The following is a 7,062-nucleotide window of genomic DNA, read 5'->3' on the forward strand; positions in this document are numbered from 1 at the left end:
ATCTATAGAGTCATGAAAAGGAACAACAGAGTCTTTTGATCCAATGGAAAAATGAGACAACAAAAACTAAAAATCAATTCCCTAAAGTGAGACAAAAACACGGGAAATTGAGAAAAAAGATTCACGTAACTACATCCGCCACTTCGAAACAAATGTTTAAACCGACAGTATTGTTTTTTCCTTGTTTGCCAGAGATTTAGCGACAAATGTTTTTTCCTCGTTCAAAACAAAAGTGCTTTCTAAATTGATGAGGAAATACCCAAAACCGTTTGCCCTTTAAGAAAATCCACTTAATTCAAGAAAATAATTTCAATTGGAATATACTCAAACATTACACCTCAATGCCAAACACATTAGGAAAAAATATATAATTACTCAGTCACCGTGCCGTTCTATTTAAATCCATCAATTTAATAAATAATTTTTTCTTAAAAAGATTACTTATTTTAATTTCACAACTACAATTTTTTTTTAATAAAAAAAAGTTCAAATCGATTATACAAAAATTGAGAAAATTCCCCTGCCCCTCTTTCAACCTCCATAAGCAAAGAAGAAGAGAAGGAGAAGAAATGGGTTTTTTGTCTTTTATTCATCCAACTCTTATCCGACCATCTCCCACTTACCATTTCAACCCGTTTTCTTACCCCACATTTTCTTAACTTTAGTTTCCATTGTAAACTTATGGTTTAAATAGGAATCTTCCAGCAATTAACGTTTTCCGAGACAAAAATGGAAGTTGCATTTTGGTGGACAAGCAACATTATGTCGGTCATTTATACACTCCATATAGTAGTACCTATTAGTCATCATTTTAGCTTTTTTAATGGAAGCCGTTATCCTCAAATACTAATTCGGTTACAGAACCTTTATCCGCTCCCATACGACATCATCTTTCCAATACCCACATTTCCGCCATTCCTAATTACTTTGCCAAGTATTTAAGGCAAAGTCAACTGATTAAACTTTGAAAATTGAGTGAGAAGCTTTCATTTCGAGATCAAATGTATACCCTTTGTAAAGAAAATCAAGTCAACCTTTGATAAATATTAAACTTAAATGCTATTTTGAAGTAACTAGGTTTTTATAGCTTATTTGAAAAATATTTTTTGAGAAACAGTTTGTGTTTATCCAATTAATTTAAAAACACTTTAAATCAGTAATTAGTGTTTGACTAAGCCTTTAAAATATGCTTTTAAGTGTATTTTTTTAAAAGTGCTTTCATTTTTTTTATTTGAAAATGTTTTTCCTTAGCTTCTCCACAAAAAAAAAAAAAAAAACCAGCTTCCGCTAAGCTTGGCTAAACACCTCAATTTTTAAAATAAGCACTTTTTGAAACAAATAAGCATTTTTTGCCTCACAAAAGCTTGGGCTGGCACACTTTTAGAATTTAGAAATACTTTTAAAAGTTTAGTCAAACACTAATTGCGGCTCAAAAGTAATTTGTAAACAAAAAACAAAAAAAAAAACTTTCAGAATAAACTGATTTTAGAAGTTTGACCAAACTAAATTTACAGAAAAACACACACAAGTTCCATTATTTACATTCGGACCCCTTACGTTTATTTTTCTTAAATTACGCATTTACCCCATGTCCGTTGCTTTTACCCTTTATATTCTGTTGAAGTTGTAGTCTTTAGCTAAGCCTTCCTTTTCCTTGCAAAAAAACTTCAAGAAAACAAAAATGGCAGAACCTGCTATCAAATAAGAGATACCCAACAAAAAGTTGCTAATCATATTAGGGGTAATCTCATGTTATCAATCATGTTTTACTTTTCTTTTGCTATTGTTGCTTGTTGCCCTATAGATGATATCAGGTTTCCCAACGTTGTTAGGAAAGAAATGTTTTTCTTCAACTTTTTTGCAGTTATAGGAGTGATAGTTTGAACAATGACACATCAACATTATTGCTTGAGTACAAAATTTCAGTTCAGATTTGGAACATCTAACTAGCATCTATAAGGGCTCTGGTCAGCTAAAGGGAGGAGAGCAAATTGAATATTTAAGCTGTTTTGGTGGCAATCAGCCGCTCCCTGACAACCCCCCCCCCCCCCCCCCCCCCAACGCGCACACACCAAGAGAGTGAGTGACATTTACTTGCCACTTATCATCCCCCCAAAAAAGAAGCAGATAACTTGCCTTTTTCCACTTAACCTATCAAATTATATAAGTTAATAACTGTTCTTTCATCTTCTATGCATTTATTTCTCAAGCAAGCTGTTTTGTATACCTATAAGAGGAATGATATATTATTGAATTTTAATTACCTTTTTGCTCTCGACATGATTGAATACAGGTATGTTGGAAACATCCACCCACAAGTCACGGAACCAATTCTTCAAGAGGTTTTGTCAAGCACCGGTCCCCTTGGGGGATGCTAGCTCATAAGAAAAGACAAGGTATGTTCTTGTTTTACTTATTAGATAAGCCATGAGAATCAATTGAAAAATCTCACCTTAACTACAATAGTACAAAGTATGTGCAGGCTCACCTTAAGTATTGAAATAAAATTGTTCCTATGGAATAAGAATTAATATAAAAGTTTCATATAGCGGACCTTTAACTTATTTGGGTTATGGTTTGGACGTCGTCATTGTTGCTGCCGCTGCTGTTGTACCGGTAGATGACAACTAATATCAAACATTTCTTAAATGTTATGTATATGCCAATCATGCAAAGTTGGAAGCATTTTAATTTTAGGCTATACTTTAGACTATTCTTCATTTAATGTTGTAATTTTAACTCCCCTTTGCGAGTGTTTGGTTAATAGATCAGATTTATTTTTTGAAATGGAGCTGTTTAGCATCACAAATTTCACGTAAGGATGAACGAACCTGGTAAATTCATCAATTTAGTTCAGACTGAAGTCCTCATGTACTTTCTTTTTCTAATTCCAAGTACTCAGAAAACAGTTGATCTATGAGCTAGTTTTACCTCGTATACAAATTAATGATTCTTGTGTTGGTTTCTCGTGCGCCGCACCTTACATTTATGGAATTAGCTCATTTAGTATTCTCATGGTCTTTGTTTAGAGATAATTTTTTTTTTTTTGGCTGTAGTGCTTGATGTATTAGTTTTCATTTTAAAATCATCTCTCGCTGGTAAGTTGATGTTAAGATTTTCTTTTTAGTGGCATGATATCTTAATAGCAATCACTCTATGTAAGTAGTAGTAGTAGGTAGTGTTTGCTGGAACAATGTTATGAACTTGCAAAACAAGAAGACACAGCTAATATTCACAATGGTGTGTTCTCTGTTCTCAGCTTCATTTGGTTGCATTTTCTTGCTCAGTTGATATGATGGTAACAATCATTTTGATGTGGTGTAGCACTCCTGGATGCTCATTTGGGGAGGGATGTCACTTTCTTCATTATGTTCCTCCAGTTGGAAGAAACATTGCCTCTTTTAGTGATGGTCCTTCTCCAGCTTTGAAGTCGATGTTTTGCAACAAGTTCAACACTACAGCAGAAGGGTGCTGGTTTGGTGATTAGTGCAACTTTGCTCATAGCGAGATGGAGGTGGGTAATTAAGTGTGTCCGGCTTATGATGATTTCCAAGCCAAAGGCCCTCCAAGTGTCCCAACCTGGTCTATCTGCAACAAACTTTGGAGCATCCTCTGCAACCACCACCGTTAGTATAGATGCATCTCTTGCTGGAACCATCATAGGGAAGAATGGTGTGAACTCAAAACAGATAAGTCGGCTTACTGGTGTCAAGCTCTTTATGAAGGAGCACGAAATGGAGACTAACAAAAGAAATGTTGAGCTCCAAGGAACCTTTTGATCAACTAAACAGGCCAGTGCCATGGTACTGGAGCTCAGATCGAATATTGGTACACCTACAGGTGGGCTAAAAGATGTTACTCGGGGTCCTGGGGCTTCAAAATTGAGAAATGATAAAAGAGCTTAGAACAACCCCCTGTTGTATCCCATTTTATCGTAATTTAATACGTACTAGCTATCGATAGCGCCTAACCATGTTGAATAGGAGTATTTAGTATTCCTTTTGCTCCCCTTTATGTGGCACTACTATATAGTATGTGGGACGTCAAAGTGGATTTTTAACTACAATTTTCCAAATATATTTTTGAATGAACTTATACTACTTTTATGTAACTTCTAATAACGTGAAGTGTATTTAAAAAATTTCAAGATTTTATGCTTGAATCCTCATCGAAAATTAAGTAGTTTGATCTTTGTACTTCGGACCTGGCCAATTAAAATGGAACAGAGGGAGTAATATAATTTGATTTTCCTTGCTTTCATATATAACCCTAGCAGTTTTACCAAGTGCATGGAGCAATCACAAATTGGTCAGTCTGGGTATCATATAATCTTCAATCCCAACTAGGGTCCTCAAAAGATGCAGTGACTCGTATTCTCCTAACAACTTTGTCGGGACATCTTGTTGTTGCGTCAAAGTTTGCTGGGACAATAGATCCAGTGGCAGTTTCCCTCTAAGAAAGCAAATATTTGCAACTAAATAAGGTCAAACTCTTCCATTCTTGATATCGGTTAGTAAGAAGTTCAGGTGGTTCTCATTTTGGAGATCGCTTTACGATAGGGTACTATAAAGGAGATTTAACTACAGAACAACTTCCATTAGATAGCAAGAACATGAAAAAATCTGCTTCTCCAAAAGAATTAAGTACTCACAACTTCTGAAAAGTCACACAAGTTGGTGTCATGATTTTATCTAGTAGCTCAGAAGCGGTATTGCCACTTGGAATGTTGAACTGTAACGACTGTATAATAAAGATAAAGCCTATATGTTTTCCTGATATGGCAAACTCCCCTACCTAGGAGCCAAATAGTGACGGTCCTTTCCCACTTTACTCTGTTGATGACTTGTACCTTCAACCTTAAGATTGTTGGAGTTTTACCAATAAGCTTTCCCTCCATTGTTCTGTGATAGTCAACGGTATAAACTACCGTGAAACACAAAATACAGCCTACACACGTTGTTGCCTTGTCCGTGCCAACCACATATGTTCAAGAACATACGAGATCTTTTAGAACAGAACAGCAGAAAAAGAGTGGAAATTTTTGAAATAGTCGCTAACAATTTTTTAGGTACAGTAGTAGATCGATCAACAATTGATTGAGAAATGGAATGGTCAAAGGATGTGCTCTAACATATATACAAACAAAAAATTGCAACCACTTTAGGTAACTTCTGATTCAGTAATTTCTGAATTGTTTTTACATAAATGACCTATGAAGCGGACATCAAAAGGACGAATACATTCCTAGAGAAACCACACGACCCACCATCAAGTATATCCCTCTTAACTTCTGCTATAAAAGCCGGATGAAATGCTAACATAGTAGCCAGAAGAGAAATAACTTGAAAGAGACGCACGAGAAAACTCTTAGTTATGACAAGACACTTTTAGAATATCATCACGAGATCACAAGTATTTCTAGATGCTAAAAAGAGAAGTTTCTGAAAATGATAAGCATAAGGATGAGGCACAGAAATCTACAAGCTAAGGTGCACGTAGAGAATAACATAATGCCTTCTACAATCAGGCATGTTGAGGACTGAATTGCCCTGGCGCATAATATTCAATCTGACCATCCAAATGTATTGCTTTCCCTCGAGGCAATTACACTCACAACTGTTACGACTAATTTATGGTCTACTACTCTTTTTTCGAGCACAGGTTATTTTTTTCTCTTGCAGCAACCGGAACGTTAGATAGTCACAGCCTTACCCAATTTTATACTAGTTTCTAGCATGATAGTAGGAAACACCTTCTCTAACTATTAGAAAGATCACCATCTATTATGTCTTTATATGCTCGAGTTAGAGTCTTTAGAAACGGAGAACTTCCTTTCTGACATCATTAAATGAAGACGAGGCAGATACCAGAACAGGACACTTCATCAAATTCATCAGGATGTCATGTCCCTGTTCATATCTGATGTTCTAATTAAATAGCTAGATAGATACAGAAAACAAGACTTTGTATGCCTTGTACATAAAGTATGACAAATGAGATTTCAGGATTGACTATGACTAAAAATCCGGCTGCAAGTAATCTTGTAGGTTAGTGTATTTTGACTAAACCAACCATTACATATATAGGAGGAAAACTTGTGATCAACCTAGAAGTATAAATACACTACTTCAGCCACATAAAGAACTTGGAGAAAAACAAATTCCTCCAAATTACATCCTACTATTTCCGTACAAGTTTAAATCTTCTCCATGGTACCTGAGCCTCAGGCTCACGTCAAAAAACACTGTCCTGAAGTTTTATAAAACCAACCTATTCATATTTTACATAGATCAAAAAAAAATGTGGGGTCATAAATTTTTTGCTAAATAGACCGTAGCTAACAGTTTTTTTTTTTTTTTAATAATTCCTTGTTAATCCATCGTTAAATTAGATCACTCGACGAATTTTATTGTTTAGCGATAAAAGTTGACCGTCGCTAATTTTTCTTGTTCTTTTTGTGGTGGTACTGGAATTTGCCTAAAGTCTCCAAATGAAAAGTATAGCACTTGAGGTTCCAACCCCCCAAATTTATCATTTGGAGTTTTTCAGACCAAGTTAAGAGTCCAAATTTCTCTTTTTTTTTTTTTTTGGTCATGAAGATAACACTTGTATTAATAAACATCAGTACAGGGCCATTTCTCATTTTGAAAACTAGGACACCACTCCAATAGGGGTGTTTTCACCCCAAACCTCTTCCGTCACAATCGTCAAGGTGAATTAAAATGGATTGATTTCTATTAGATTATGTTTATTAGTACGAATTTTAACTCCCAAATACTTCGATTTTGTACAGAATCTCAAATTCTCTCCAAAATAAAAGTATCCTTTTATATATGAGGCGAATTTTTTTTTAAAAAAATTTTAAACCAACAAAATGAAGCAGTTTCTAACTCAAGACCTTTAGAAAAAAAATTGAGGCGCCTGACCAAGTGAGCTGCACCACAATTTATGATGAGCAGTGTCATTTTATTGTCTTTATCATTTTTTTTTTCTGGCTTTCAACTATTAATACATATTTAGTAAAAAAATTCCGACAAGGACCTTTGCTACTATGAGGAAGAT

The 7,062-nt window shown here is 35.0% G+C and overlaps 1 pseudogene; it reads left to right on the forward strand.

Moving 5' to 3' along the window:
- The first annotated feature begins 949 nt into the window (after window positions 1-949).
- Window positions 950-4,157, forward strand: LOC132638084 (zinc finger CCCH domain-containing protein 14-like; annotated as a pseudogene).
- Window positions 4,158-7,062: the final 2,905 nt, after the last annotated feature.

This window comes from Lycium barbarum, chromosome 4 (genome assembly GCF_019175385.1).
Source record: "Lycium barbarum isolate Lr01 chromosome 4, ASM1917538v2, whole genome shotgun sequence".
Classification (NCBI taxonomy): domain Eukaryota; kingdom Viridiplantae; phylum Streptophyta; class Magnoliopsida; order Solanales; family Solanaceae; genus Lycium; species Lycium barbarum.